Source organism: Balaenoptera musculus, chromosome 1 (genome assembly GCF_009873245.2).
Source record: "Balaenoptera musculus isolate JJ_BM4_2016_0621 chromosome 1, mBalMus1.pri.v3, whole genome shotgun sequence".
In the NCBI taxonomy this organism is placed as follows: Eukaryota; Metazoa; Chordata; class Mammalia; order Artiodactyla; family Balaenopteridae; genus Balaenoptera; species Balaenoptera musculus.
The window spans coordinates 21929241-21943216 of record NC_045785.1 but is presented as its reverse complement, the minus strand read 5'-3'; the positions used below and the strand labels follow the sequence as shown (position 1 = coordinate 21943216).

Genomic DNA, 13976 nt, shown 5'->3' with positions numbered 1-13976 from the left:
CATCTACAAACAGTGACAGTTTTACTACTTCTTTTATAATTTCTATTCCTTTTTTTTCTTTTTCTTCTCTGATTGCCTTGGCTAGGACTTCCAAAACTATGTTGAATAATAGTGGTGAGAGTGGACATCCTTGTCTTGTTCCTGATCTTAGAGGAAATACTTTCAGTGTTTCACCATTGAGAATGATGTGTGCTGTGTGTTTGTTGTATATGGCCTTTATTATGTTGAGGTAGGTTCCCTCTATGCCCACTTTCTGGAGAGTTTTAATCATAAATGGGTGTTGAATTTTGTCAAATGCTTTTCCTACATCTGTTGAGATGATCATATGGTTTTTATTCTTCAATTTGTTAATGTGGTGTATCACATTGATTAATTTGCGTATGTTGAAGAATGCTTGCATCCCTGGGACAAATCCCACTTGATCACGGTGTATGATCCTTTTAATGTGTTGTTGGACCCTGTTTGCTAGTATTTTGTTGAGGACTTTTGCCTCTATATTCATCAGTGATATTGGTCTGTAATTTTCTTTTTTTGTAGTATCTTTGTCTGGTTTTGGTATCAGGGTGATGGTGGCCTCATAGAATGAGTTTGGGAGTGTTCCTTCCTCTGCAATTTTTTGGAAGAGTTTGAGAAGGATGGGTATTAGCTCTTCTCTAAATGTTTGATAGAATTCACCTGTGAAGCCATCTGGTCCTGGACTTTTGTTTGTTGGAATATTTTAAATCACATTGTCAATTTCATTACTTGTGATTGGTCTGATCACATTTTCTGTTTCTTCCTGGTTCAGTCTTGCAAGGTTACACCTTTCTAAGAATTTGTGCATTTCTTCCAGGTTGTCCGTTTTATTGGCACAGAGTTGCTTGTAGTAGTCTCTTATGATGCTTTGTATTTCTGTGGTGTCCATTATAACTTCTCCTTTTTCATTTCTAATTTTATTGATTTGAGTCCTCTCTCTCTTTTTCTTGATGAGTCTGGCTAAAGGTTTATCAATTTTGTTTATCTTCTCTAAAATCCAGCTTTTAGGTTTATTGATCTTTGCTATTGTTTTCTTTGTTTCTATTTCATTTATTTCTGCTCTGATCTTTAGGATTTCTTGCCTTCTGCTAACTTTGGGTTTTGTTTGTTCTTCTTTCTCTAGTTCCATTAGGTGTAGAGTTAGATTGTTTGTTTGAGATGTTTGTTGTTTCTTGATGTAGGCTTGTATTGCTATAAACTTCCCCTTTAGAACTGCTTTTGCTGCATCCCATAGGTTATGGATTGTCGTGTTTTCGTTGTAATTTGTCTCTAGGTATTTTTTGATTTCCTCTTTGATTTCTTCAGTGATCTCTTGGTTATTTAATAACGTATGGTTTAGCTTCCATGTGTTTGTGTTTTTTACGTTTTTTCCCCTATAATTGATTTCTAATCTCATAGCGTTGTGGTCGGAAAAGTTGCTTGATATGATTTCAATTTTCTTAAATTTACCGAGGCTTGATTTGTGATGCAAGATGTGATCTATCCTGGAGAATGTTCTATGTGCACTTGAGAAGAAAGTGTAATCTGCTGTTTTCGGATGGAAGGTCCTATAGATGTCAGTTATACCTATCTGGTTTATTGTGTCATTTAAAGCTTGTGTTTCCTTATTAATTTTCTGTCTGGATGATCTGTCCATTGGTGTAAGTGAGGTGTTAAAGTCCCCCACTATTATTGTCTTACTGTCGATTTCCTCTTTTATAGCTGTTAGCAGTTGCCTTATGAGTTGAGGTGCTCCTGTGTTGGGTGCATATGTATTTATAATTGTCATATCTTATTCTTGGATTGATCCCTTGATCATTATGTAGTGTCCTTCCTTGTCTCTTGTAACATTCTTTATTTTAAAGTCTATTTTATGTGATATGAGTATTGCTACTCCAGCTTTCTTTTGATTTCCATTTGCATGGAGTATCTTTTTCCATTCCCTCACTTTCAGTCTGTATGTGTCCCTAGGTCTGAAGTGGGTCTCTTGTAGACAGCGTATAGATGGGTCTTGTTTTTGTATCCATTCAGCAAGCCTGTGTCTTTTGGTTGGAGCATTTAATCCATTCACTTTTTTTTTTTTTTTTTTTTTTAACTTTTGGCTGCGTTGGGTCTTCGTTGCTGTGTGCGGGCTTTCTCTAGTTGCGGCGAGTGGGGGCTACTCTTCGTTGCGGTGTGTGGGCTTCTCATTGTGGTGGCTTCTCTTGTTGTGGAGCATGGGCTCTAGGCACGCGGCCTTCAGTAGTTGTGGCACGCGGGCTCAGTAGTTTTGGCTCGTGGGCTCTAGAGCGCAGGCTCAGTAGTTGTGGCGCACGGTCTTAGTTGCTCCGCGGCATGTGGGATCTGCCCGGACGAGGGATCGAACCCGTGTCCCCTGCACTGGCAGGTGGATTCTCAACCACTGTCCCACCAGGGAAGCCCCTAATCCAATCACTTTTAAGGTAATTATTGATATGTATGTTCCTAGTACCATTTTCTTAATTGTTTTGGGTTTGTTTTTGTAGGTCCTTTTCTTTTCTTGTGTTTCCCACTTAGAGAAGTTCCTTTAGCATTTGTTGTAGAGTTGGTTTGGTGGTGCTGAATTTTCTTAGCTTTTGCTTGTCTGTAAAGCTTTTGATTTCTCTGTCGAATCTGAATGAGATCCTTGCGGGGCAGAGTAATCTTGGTTTTAGGTTCCTCCCTTTCATCACTTTAAATATATTGTGCCACTCCCTTCTGGCTTGTAGAGTTTCCTCTGAGAAATCAGCTGTTAACCTTATTGGAGTTCCTTTGTATGTTATTTGTCATTTTTCCCTTGCTGCTTTCAATAATTTTTTTTGTCTTTAATTTTTGTTAATTTGATTACTATGTGCATCGGCGTGTTTCTCCTTGGGTTTATCCTGCATGGGACTCTCTGCGCTTCCTGCACTTGGGTGGCTATTTCCTTTCCCATGTTAGGGAAGTTTTCTAATGTAATCTCTTCAAATATTTTCTCGGGTCCTTTCTCTCTCTCCTCCTTCTGGGACCCCTATAGTGTGAATGTTGTTGCGTTTAATGTTGTGCCAGAGGTCTCTTAGGCTGTCTTCATTTCTTTTCATTCTTTTTTCTTTATTTTGTTCTGCTGCAGTGAATTCCACCATTCTGTCTTCCAGGTCACTTATCCGTTCTTCTGCCTCAGTTATTCTGCTATTGATTCCTTCTAGTGTATTTTTCATTTCAGTTATTATATTGTTTGTCTCTGTTTGTTCTTTAATCCTTCTAGGTGTTTGTTCTTTAATTCTTCTAGGTCTTTGTTAAACGTTTCTTGCCTCTTCTCGATCTTTGCCTCCATTCTTTTTCCGAGGTCCTGGATCATCTTCACTGTCATTATTCTGAATTCTTATTCTGGAAGGTTGCCTATCTGCACTTTATTTAGTTGTTTTTTTTTTTTTTTTTTTTTTTTTTTTAGTTGTTTTTTTGAGGTTTTATCTTGTTCCTTCATCCAGTACATGGTCCTCTGCCTTTTCATTTTGTCTGTCTTTCTGTGAATGTGGTTTTCCTTCCACAGGCTGCAGAATTGTAGTTCTTCTTGCTTCTGCTGTCTGCCCTCTTGTGGATGAGGCTATCTGAGAGTCTTGTGCGAACTTCCTGATGAGAGGGACTCCTTCCTTTGTTTTATTTTCCAAAGTGTTATTACTTTGGGGACTTCCCTGGTGGTTCAGTGGTTAAGACTTTGCCTTCCAATTCAGGGAGCGTAGGTTCGATCCCTGGTCAGGGAACTAAGATTCCACGTGCCTTGCAGCCAAAAAACCAAAACATAATACAGAAACAATATTGCAGCAAACTCAATAAAAGACTTTAAAAGTGGTCCACATCAAGAAAAAAGATCTAAAAAGAAAAGTATTATTACTTTGTGAAATTATATTACCTTATATATTTGTTTATCTTCCTGTTGGAATATAAGTTCCTTGAGGCTGGGGACTTTGTGTTCATCACTGAATTCCCAGTATCTAAACTAGTGCCTGGCACGTAGTAGACACTCAATAAATATTTTGTAAGTGAATGAATGAATTTTGAGGTTAGAGAAAGAAGCAAGCACAGCATGAAGCAATTATAGACTTCCACCCAAAAGCAGCAGAAGCAAAAAGCAAAGTGAGTAGCTAACTAACAAAGTGTTTCTCCCCCAGATAAAGCTATGATAGCTACTCTCTAAAGTTAGAGTCCTGGCGTGGGATACTAGATATATCCCTAGTAATTTATGTGATGTTCAGAAGAGGAAGGAATTCATATCCAGAAAGCAAGTGACCTGCAGACACCGCCTAACTGCATATTTCATCCCTCTTCCATAGTTACTAGAAGTGGATGTATATAACTAGAACCTGCATATAATAGTATATGAACAAAGATTCTCACCCACTCTGAGGATACACTGTTTAGTTGAAATTCCTGGGGCTTCCCTGGTGGCACAGTGGTTAAGAATCTGCCTGCCAATGCAGGGGACATGGGTTCGAGCCCTGGTCCAGGAAGATGCCACATGCTGTAGAGCAACTAAGCCTGTGCACCACAACTACTGAGCCTGCGCCCTAGAGCCCGTGTGCCACAACTACTGAAGCCCACGTGCTACAGCTACTGAAGGCTGCATGCCTTGAGCCCATGCTTTGCAACAAGAGAAGCCACTGCAATGAGAACCCTGCACACTGCAATGAAGAGTAGCCCCCACTCGCCGCCACTAGAGAGAGCCTGCATGCAGCAATGAAGAACCAACGCAGCCAAAAATAAATAAATAAATAAATTTATTTTAAAAAAGAAAAGAAAAGAAATCCCTAACTACAAATATGAACTACTAACCTAGACTTATCAGCCATTTAAGAAAAATTAATTCTATGAAAGAGAGGTACGAAATGCTTCCAACACTAAAGAAAATAGTGAATAGTATAAACTGAAGGAGATTTTAAAGATAAACATCATTAGTAATTTCAGAGGAAATGAAAAAGGAAATAAATGTAAATATTGAAATTTTAAGAATCAGAAAGTGTGAATAGCAAATTAATAAGTACAAAGATTGAGCTGAATTGAAATGCAAAGGATGTCAACAATAATGGCAGAGTAAGAACCTCTGAAAATTCTCCTTCATAAAAGCAGTGAGAATACTGGCAAAAATAGAATCAACTCTTTCAGGACTCTGAAAATTAACTACAGGCTTGCAGCAATCTGAACATTTATTCAAGAAAAATGGCTGAATCTCAGCAAAAACAGTGAACTTTGTATAGCATTTTATCTTGCATTGTTTCCATTCTTCTGTCTCCAGCTCCATAGTAGCCTTGGACACCAACAGCCCCCAGTCATGGTGAAAACTAGCAACCTGGAAGCCACTGGAAGGGGCAGAACAAGATTGGAGCTCCTTCACAGCCCTGTTCCCAGAAAATTGTCATTATTTGACCTGTCTGGTGGTTCCTTGAAAGACCTCATTCTCAAGACTATACTTGACCTGACTGGAGCTCACCCTGTACAAATAGCCTTTCCCCTCTTAGGGTGTTCATTTAAAACAATTAGAGGCAGTTATTGAACATCATAAATTCAGTACTAGAAAACAGATTCAACAGTACATTAAAATAATATTCTACAATGCCAAAGTTTCATCTCTGAACCAAATGCATATGTGGTTCAATATTAGGAGATCTAGTAATATGCTATATTAATAGTCGAGAGAAAAACCAGATGTTCATTTTTTTGGATGCCAAAAAAGCACTTGACCAATGTCATGCTAGTAGTGGTATGCTAGATGTATTTTTATTAATGTGAGGAACAAGAAAAGGATGCCCAACAATTAGCACTGTTACTTAATATTATAGTGGAGGTGTAAGCCAATATCATTAGGTTAGAAGAAGAAATAAAGAAGTTAATATTGGGGAAAGAGGAGCTATTTTTATGCAGCTGGGGAAAATATATACGTGAAACTCAAGAATCAACCATCTTAACTATTCTCATTGTTAGAAACAATAAGAGACTTTGGTAACGTGGGAGTTTACAAAATTAATGTATCAATATCAACAACTATCCTATATATAAAAAACAACTTCTTTAGAAATGAAAAATATAACAAACAAAAAGATAAAATGCCAACATAAAGAAACGTAGAGGATCTGCTAAGAAACATTTTAAGAAAAAGATTAAGTAACTGGAAATACATACTGTGCTATTCGATAGGAGAACACAATATTGTAAACTCATCATTTCCCCCTAAATTAATTTATGTGTTTAATGCAATTTAAATTAAAATATCATTTTTTTAAAAACTTTGATAACATTACCCTGAAGTTCGTTTGGAAAGCGTATACTTTTCATTTAGTGATTAAGTTTGTGTATCGTCCTTTTTGAGTTGCATTCAGAGGAGATTCCAGAGTTTGAGATTGCTGGCCTCTGTAGATTTGATCCCTTCATTTTAGACCAACCAGAAAATAATAGCCTCTGGGAAATTGTTTCAATTAAGAGTCTTTATCAAGAAAAAGAGTAAGTTCCTAAAATTTACTCTTCTTGTTTGCTTTGTTGCTTTAAGTTAGCATTAACAGCTTTTATTGGTTAAATTAATGAAGCCTCTATATTTTTACTCTGTCTGATATATACATTTTAGTGTTTAGTTAAATGGCATTTTCAACACTGACATAAATTTTTGAAAGCAGCCAAAACACACTAATTATGATTTCTTTCAGAATATGTCTTAAACACCTGGCATATTCTACCCTCTATTTTATTTTAGTGTTTTTCTTCTGGTTTCAGATAGTCTATGAATATTCTATGTTGAGAAAGAATTCTAGGGCTGTATTCAAGAAAAACAAAAAAGGAAGCTCCAAAGAAAGAAGTATATGCCCCCTCCAAAAAGAGGTATTTGCTTAGTTAGAAAAGTCATGTTTTTCTAATGACAGAAATTTCTGATTATCCAGTATCATTCTATAATCTGTTTATTAATGTTCTTAATACAGTGCTTAGCACAGTGTTACAAAATTTTAAGTTAAATGTTTAGTAAATGCTTTTATGAAGAATCATACTACTCTATAGATATCACAAAATGACTTCATGAAAGAAATACAAAATAGGAACTTCAGTCAATCAAAATAGAAAAATATGAGCTTCAATCTTGAGGCATAGTGTGCCTAAGAATGTTATTGAAGACCAACTGGAAAGGAAGACTTGTATATCTTTCAGGTTTAGCTCTAGCAGTATTTTTTTTTCCCCAAGCAGAACACATCAAATAGTTCAGTACAGTGATTGTATGCTGATTTTAAATGCTATCTTACAGATACAATACTTGTTTGTTCTCAAGGTATTAGATGGATCCCTAAGGTGTCTTAAGATCCATGAAATACCTGGGACCACCAGTTTTACTATGTTACCTGGAAATTTCTTCAACTATAAATTCAGGATTTGACCCAGAGTGAAAGCAGGAAAATGCTAATTTTGTAATGTGACAGTTCTGTTAGGCAAACTGTCCAATTATTTGGAAAGCTTTTTATTCTTAATGTTTGGAAGCATTTTTGCAGCTGTATGTATAATCATGTTTTGTTGTCTTATTTACATACTTTTCTTCATTTCCTACCTTTGTTTTCAGCTTATGTGTTTCATTCAGTGGCCAGATGGCCAACAAACCCAAGCTGAGAGGTAATAGAAAAAACGAATGAAAAACAAAATAAACTTCTTTACAAATAGTATTAGTTTCCTGTGGGTGCCATAATAAATTGCCACAAATTTGGAGGCTTAAAACAACAGAAATTTATCCTCTCATAGTTCTGGAGGCCGGAGGTCTGAAATCATGGTGTTGGCAGGGTTGCACTCCCTCCATAGGCTCTCGGGGTAGAATCAGTTCCTTGCCTATTCCAGCTCCTAGTGGCTGCTGGCATTCTTTGGCCATATCACTCCAGTCTCTGCCTCCATATTTATATTGCCTTCTCCTCAGTGTATGTGTGTGAGTGTTAAATTTCTCTCTGCCTTTCTCTTAAGATGGCATTTATGGCCTACCCAGATAATCCGGGATAATCTCCTCATCTCAGAATCCTTAAATACATCTGCAAAGACTCTTTATTCCAAATAAGGTAACATTTATGGGTTCTGGGGATTAAGATGTGGACCCATCTTTGGCCAGAAATGTTTCATGATAGCTGTGTATATTTGTGTTTGGGGAAGGTGATTTCATACTTGATCTCTCTCTCTCCCCACCCTGCCTCCCTCCCTCTCTCTTTTCCTTCCTTCCTTCCCTCCTTCCTTTCTCAGCCTATTAAGGGACAGAAGCTTAAGGTCTCCTAACTCCTCACCTCTAAGTAAGTAGTGGTGTGTTGTGATCCCTTGTTATGTATGTGATATTAAGATTTGATTTAAAGCATATCAGTCCTTTCTTTTATTTGAAGGGAACTTTTCACTTAACACAGACTTCAAAATGATGTTCTTCAAATCAGTTAATAAACCTTGTAAAGAATTAAAGACTTAGGCATTCCTGGTGAGAAATGAGAAAAGTGAAGATTTGAATTTTTTGTGCCTCTAAATATATTGAAGGTTCTTAATGAACTGGTTTTAAGTAGATATTTAGAGGAATCAAGAGCCTAGAAATTGTACTTGGTGAACAAATATTTATTGATTGCCTGCTATGTGCTCTCAGATACTAAAAAGAAGGTGGTCTCTGCCATTGTGGAATTTACGATCAAGATTCCACAGGAATCTTAGGACCAAAGGAAAATTAGTAGTTTTGACAGAATTGTTAACTGCCAGATTTACGGAACACAGTAGGGGTCAGAGAAGTAGTTTTTGAAGAATTCTTAATTATTAAGTAATAATGAGGCAGGGAGCTCTTTCACTAACTTTGAGGTTTTGGTAGGTTAGGAGATCTTTTGTTTTTCCAAAACCATGATACTCATCTCTGACTAGAAATGGTAAAATAATTTATTTTTATATCCCGTATAATTAAAATTACCTGTTTCATTAACAATAGATCGAAGTTTGTGTCTTGTAAATTAAAGACTTATGGCTATAAAGAGAAATCAAATTGTTATTTTTGCTAGATTGTACAAGAAATTAAAAAGTAGCTTAAAAAAAGAATCTTTTTAGGATTTTTAGATAGTCCTTAAAGTACCAGTTAACAACAGTGAAAAAGAAGTTTTGAGTTTATAAATTTAAAACATTTTAAAACTTTTAAGAGTATGACCATGAGGTGAAACTGATGTAACAGAATAGTTAGAGATTTAATGAAAGAAAAGGAATAAATAGCTTAAGTTAATATTAGGAATGTAATTTTAAAAGGGAGGGTCGTGTGCTCAATTCTATCTATCTGTCTGTCTATCTATCTATCTATCTATCTATCTATCTATCTATCTATCTATCTATCTATCTATCTATCTATATTTTTGGCTGCGTTGGGTCTTCATTGCTGCGCCTGGGCTTTCTCTATTTGTGGCGAGCGGGGCCTACTCTGTTGTGGTGTGTGGGCTTCTCATTGTGGTGGCTTCTCTTGTTGCGGAGCACGGGCTCTAGGCATGCGGGTTCAGTAGTTGTGGCTCGTGGGCTCTACAGCTCAGGCTCAGTAGTTGTGGTGCACGGGCCTGGTTGCTCCGCGGTATGTGGGATCTTCCTGGACCAGGGCTCGAACCCGTGTCCCCTGCATTGGCAGGCGGATTCTTAACCGCTGCACCAACAGGGAAGCCCTGCTTTTGATTTTTATTAAACTATTTAAGGTATTATTATTATTCTATAATTAATGTAAAGTCTTACTTTTTTTTCATCTTTTAAATGAGCTGGTGTTGAAATAGGTTGCAGTTTCATTTAATATAGAATGTAGAATTACAGCTTAGATAAATCATTCTCCACATGTTCGTTGTTTCTAATTTTTCATTACTGTGAACAAGAAACTTACTCAATTTTTAAAATAGAGTTAGCTTTTTACCCCTCTATTTAATTTTGAGGGGAAAATCCAAGAAAAATTATTCAGGCCATGGGCAATTTTATGACCTCTTTTATACTCTAACCAGAGAACAGTCTGAAGATACATACAATTTTACAGCAGTGCCTGAATATTTCTTTTCTTCTTATGGCCTGCATAACTTTAGGTTTTATTGTTTAGATTTATTTTTGGTAATTTAATAAGTGTGAAGTGGTATCTTAAAAATATTAAAATTTATTCAGTTAGTAGTGAGAATCTTTTTTCCAGAGTGCTGATTTGATCTTGGTTATTACTTAAACTGTTTGTATCCTTTGATGGATGTGCATGTTAGTCATCATTTGCCGCGTAACAGATGAGCAGTAAATGTTGAACTGGTTGGGTTTATTTCTTTTATTTTTTATTTTTAAAATTTATTTTTATTTTATTCATTTATTTTTGGCTGTGTTGGGTCTTCGTTGTTGCACGCAGGTTTTCTCTAGTTGCGGCGAGCGGGGGCTACCCTTCATTGTGGTGTGTGGGCTTTTCATTGCAGTGGCTTCTCTTGTTGCGGAGCACGGGCTCTAGGCTCATGGGCTTCGGTAGTTGCAGCACACGGGCTCAGTAGTTGTGCCTCATGGGCTTAGTTGCTCCGCGGCATGTGGGATCTTCCTGGACCAGGGCTCGAACCTGTGTCCCCTGCATTGGCAGACAGATTCTTAACCACTGCACCACCAAGGAAGCCCTGGTTGGGTTTATATTGTAGACATTAAGCTTTATCTGTCATAATTATTTCAGGCATTGCTTCCATTTGTTATATCCTTTTAATCTTGGATTTGTTATTTTTTCACTGCATGAAAGTATGTTTTACATAACCAGATCTGTCAATTTGTTGCTTGTGCTTTCCTTCATTGCCCAAAATTTTATCTCTTTCCCACAGATGCAATAAATATGCTCTTCTGTTTTCTCCAAAATCATTTGAAAGCTTATTGGTTTTTCATATATTTAGAATTACTCATAGTGTATGGTGTGGATATGTTTTTCTCCACATTGATATTCAGTTTTTCTGACAACTTTTTTAAAATTTTATTTATTTTTGGCTGCGTTGGGTCTTCATTGCTGTGCGCGAGCTTTCTCTAGTTGCGGCGAGTGGAGGCTACTCTTTGTTGCAGTGCGTGGGCTTCTCATTGCAGTGGTTTCTTTTGTTGCAGGGCACAGGCTCTAGGCGCACGGGCTTTAGTAGTTGTGGCGTGTGGGCTCTAGGGCTTGCAGGCTTCAGTAGTTGTGGCGCATGGGCTCAGTAGTTGTGGCACATGGGTTTAGTTGCTTCGCGGCATGTGGGACCTTCCCGGACCAGGGATCCAACCCGTGTCCCCTGCATTGGCAGGCGGATTCTTAACCACTGCGCCACCAGGGAATTCCCCTGACAATATTTTTTTAAATAATGATTTTCTCTACTTATGAACACTTTTTGGATTGGGTCATTATTTTGGTCTTTCTAGTCTCAGGGGTCTTTTTGTAGTTTGTTTTTTTTTTTTTGTGGTAAGTATACATAACAGAATTAACAGTTTTAACCATTTTTTGGTATACCATTCAGTAGCATTAAGTACAGTCACAATGTTGCACAGCCATCAGCACTCTCCTCTGTTGTCTTTATTTGATATATTTCTACTTTAGTCTGAAAACATGATTGCTATTATTCTCAGGCAGATTGTCTAAATCTCTGAATCCCATTTGCCCTGTCCATAGTATGAGGATGGTACCAGTTGTGTTTTAAAATGGTTGTGGAGATAAAATTAAGTAAGGCAACGAATGTAAAAATACTTGGTGCATTTTATATGCTCAGTAAATGATAGGTCTCTTATCCTCCCCACTGTAATTGATTTTAAAGACTGGTGTAGGGCAGATCTTCCTTAATTGCCTCTGTTATTCTCCTCCAAGATGTTCATTATTATTTTTGCCTTATTTTCAGTAAGAAATTTGTAGGCATTGGAATAAACCTTTGTTTACTTCTTGTTTGAAACCTACTGTAAGTGTTCTATAGATTGTGAAGCCCAAATTCGTATTTAGTATCATCCCCACTGAGACTGCTAAGTACTGTTCTGCAAGAGACCATAGAAATGTTTTCTTATGTTTTTGAAACCATTTTCCTGACATCTTTTCCGATTATGCTTTATGAGGCCTCCTACTTTATAAAATAGAATTTATTTTGAAGAGATATCTTTAGGCTTTATGTTTGGTACTTTGGGTGTTAGGACACTTGTTTCTGAATTAATTAATAGATCCTCTTTAGAAGAGATCAGTTATTGTTGAATAATAATACTTGAAGTAGTTTTCTTCAAGCCACCTAGAAGAGGGTATTTTGCTCTTTGTTTTTATTCTTCAAGGCATACATATAATTATATTTGAGGACACCATGGTAAACATTTGCTAATTGCCTACTTCTTTTATATCCTAAAGGAATCCACATATTAATAAAAATCATAAGTGATGATATACCACTTTTTTGATACCTTCTTCAGGCTACTTTTGTTTATAACTATTGTTGAGATATATTTAATTTTGGGAAACATGCTGTTCATTTTCCCCAGGGAAACTTCTGTAGCCTTTTCTGTGGTGTGCTCTAAAAATATATATAAGGCTTTGGAAGGGATAGTAAACAGACTTCTAAAATATAGTGTAGTCAATGGTCAAATTTATGAGTTACCTGTTTTCTACTTACAGCTGTATAAAAGATATTCAGTTAACCCCTGAATATCTCTGTGCACACTTTGCCATATGCAAATTCCCCTTCTAGGACCTATAATGAGACTGTTCTGCTCTATTTTGACACTTCTCGTGATGTTCTAATTAAGAGTGATGAATACTTTGTTTTCACTGAAAACAATTTGACCTTTATTCTGTGTTTTAAAATATAAATATGTATATACACAGTATATATGTATTTCCCCTTCCTATACTTAAGAGCTATAATAACATATTGAAGTAATCTAAGTTCTTGCTTGTGGCCATTTATAATTACAGGGTAAATAGTATGTTGAAGTTGGTACAAAACAGAAATTTTGAGGTAGGAATCTAATGAGAATTTTGAAATAAAATATTTGTTGCTAGTTATTTCCCTTCTAATTTTTAAGTATTAAAAATAAAAATTATGACTGTCATATTACAAAAGATTCCTGCTTTATGAGCGTGTACAATTACAATGTTTAAAATTATGTGACCTTTTCAAACAAATCAAAATTCCTATTTTTTCATTGTTAGTATTTGCAGGTAGGGAAATGTGAAGTCTTAGGAAATACTATTTCTGTTCTCAGTTACAGGTTTTCCCAGATTTCTGCCCGTGAAGGCATGTGGATACTGATAAACTCTCTCCAAAAAAGGTGGTAAAACAGCTGTATTTAGAAGCCAACAGTAAGAATTGAAACTAGAAAATTATGAAAAAACATTACTATCCAAATGCCTTGAAGGTGCTTAAAACAAAAAAGTTAACTCAGAGTATGTTATGTTATTTCATTGGCTGCTTGACTAAGTTAAAATTATATTCATTTACACTACATTAAGTATCCACTTTCCACTTCGATGTCAAGCCATTATATTATTGGATATTTCAAAAGATGAAGCTCATTGAATGTAGAATAATGTCGGGTTATATATATATATTTTTGAATTTTATTTTATTTTATACAGCAGGTTCTTCTTATTAGTTACCTATTGTATACATATTAGTGTACATATGTCAATCCCAATCTCCTAATTCATCCCACCACCACTGCCCCCCTCACCCCACCCCGCTTTCCCCCTTGGTGTCCATATGTTTGTTCTCTACATCTGTGTCTGTATTTCTGCCTTGCAAACCGGTTCATCTGTACAATTTTTCTAGATTCTACATATATGCGTTAAGATATGATATTTGTTTTTCTCTTTCTGACTTACTTCACTCTGTATGACAGTCTCTAGATCCATCCACGTCTTTACAAATGACCCAATTTCGTTCCTTTTTATGTCTGAGTAATGTTCCATTGTATATGTGTACCACATCTTCTTTATCTATTCATCTGTCGATGGACACTTAGGTTGCTTCCATGTCCTGGCTATTGTAAATAGTGCTGCAATGAACATTGTGGTG

General features: G+C 36.4%; 1 protein-coding gene across 7 annotated transcripts in view; it reads left to right on the top strand.

Moving 5' to 3' along the window:
* The window catches only part of EYA3 (EYA transcriptional coactivator and phosphatase 3), a 122722-nt gene that overhangs the window by 35507 nt on the left and 73239 nt on the right, over positions 1–13976 (top strand). Inside the window, exons 1-2 of one of the 7 annotated variants that reach the window (XM_036827372.1) lie at positions 7591–7608; positions 8218–8264. The exons of 5 other annotated variants lie outside the window; for them this stretch is intronic. The gene's annotated coding sequence lies outside the window, so the exon portion shown is untranslated. Of the gene's footprint in view, positions 1–7590; positions 7609–8217; positions 8265–13976 lie in introns of those variants that run through there. One more of the 7 variants, XM_036827351.1, reaches the window with a different exon arrangement.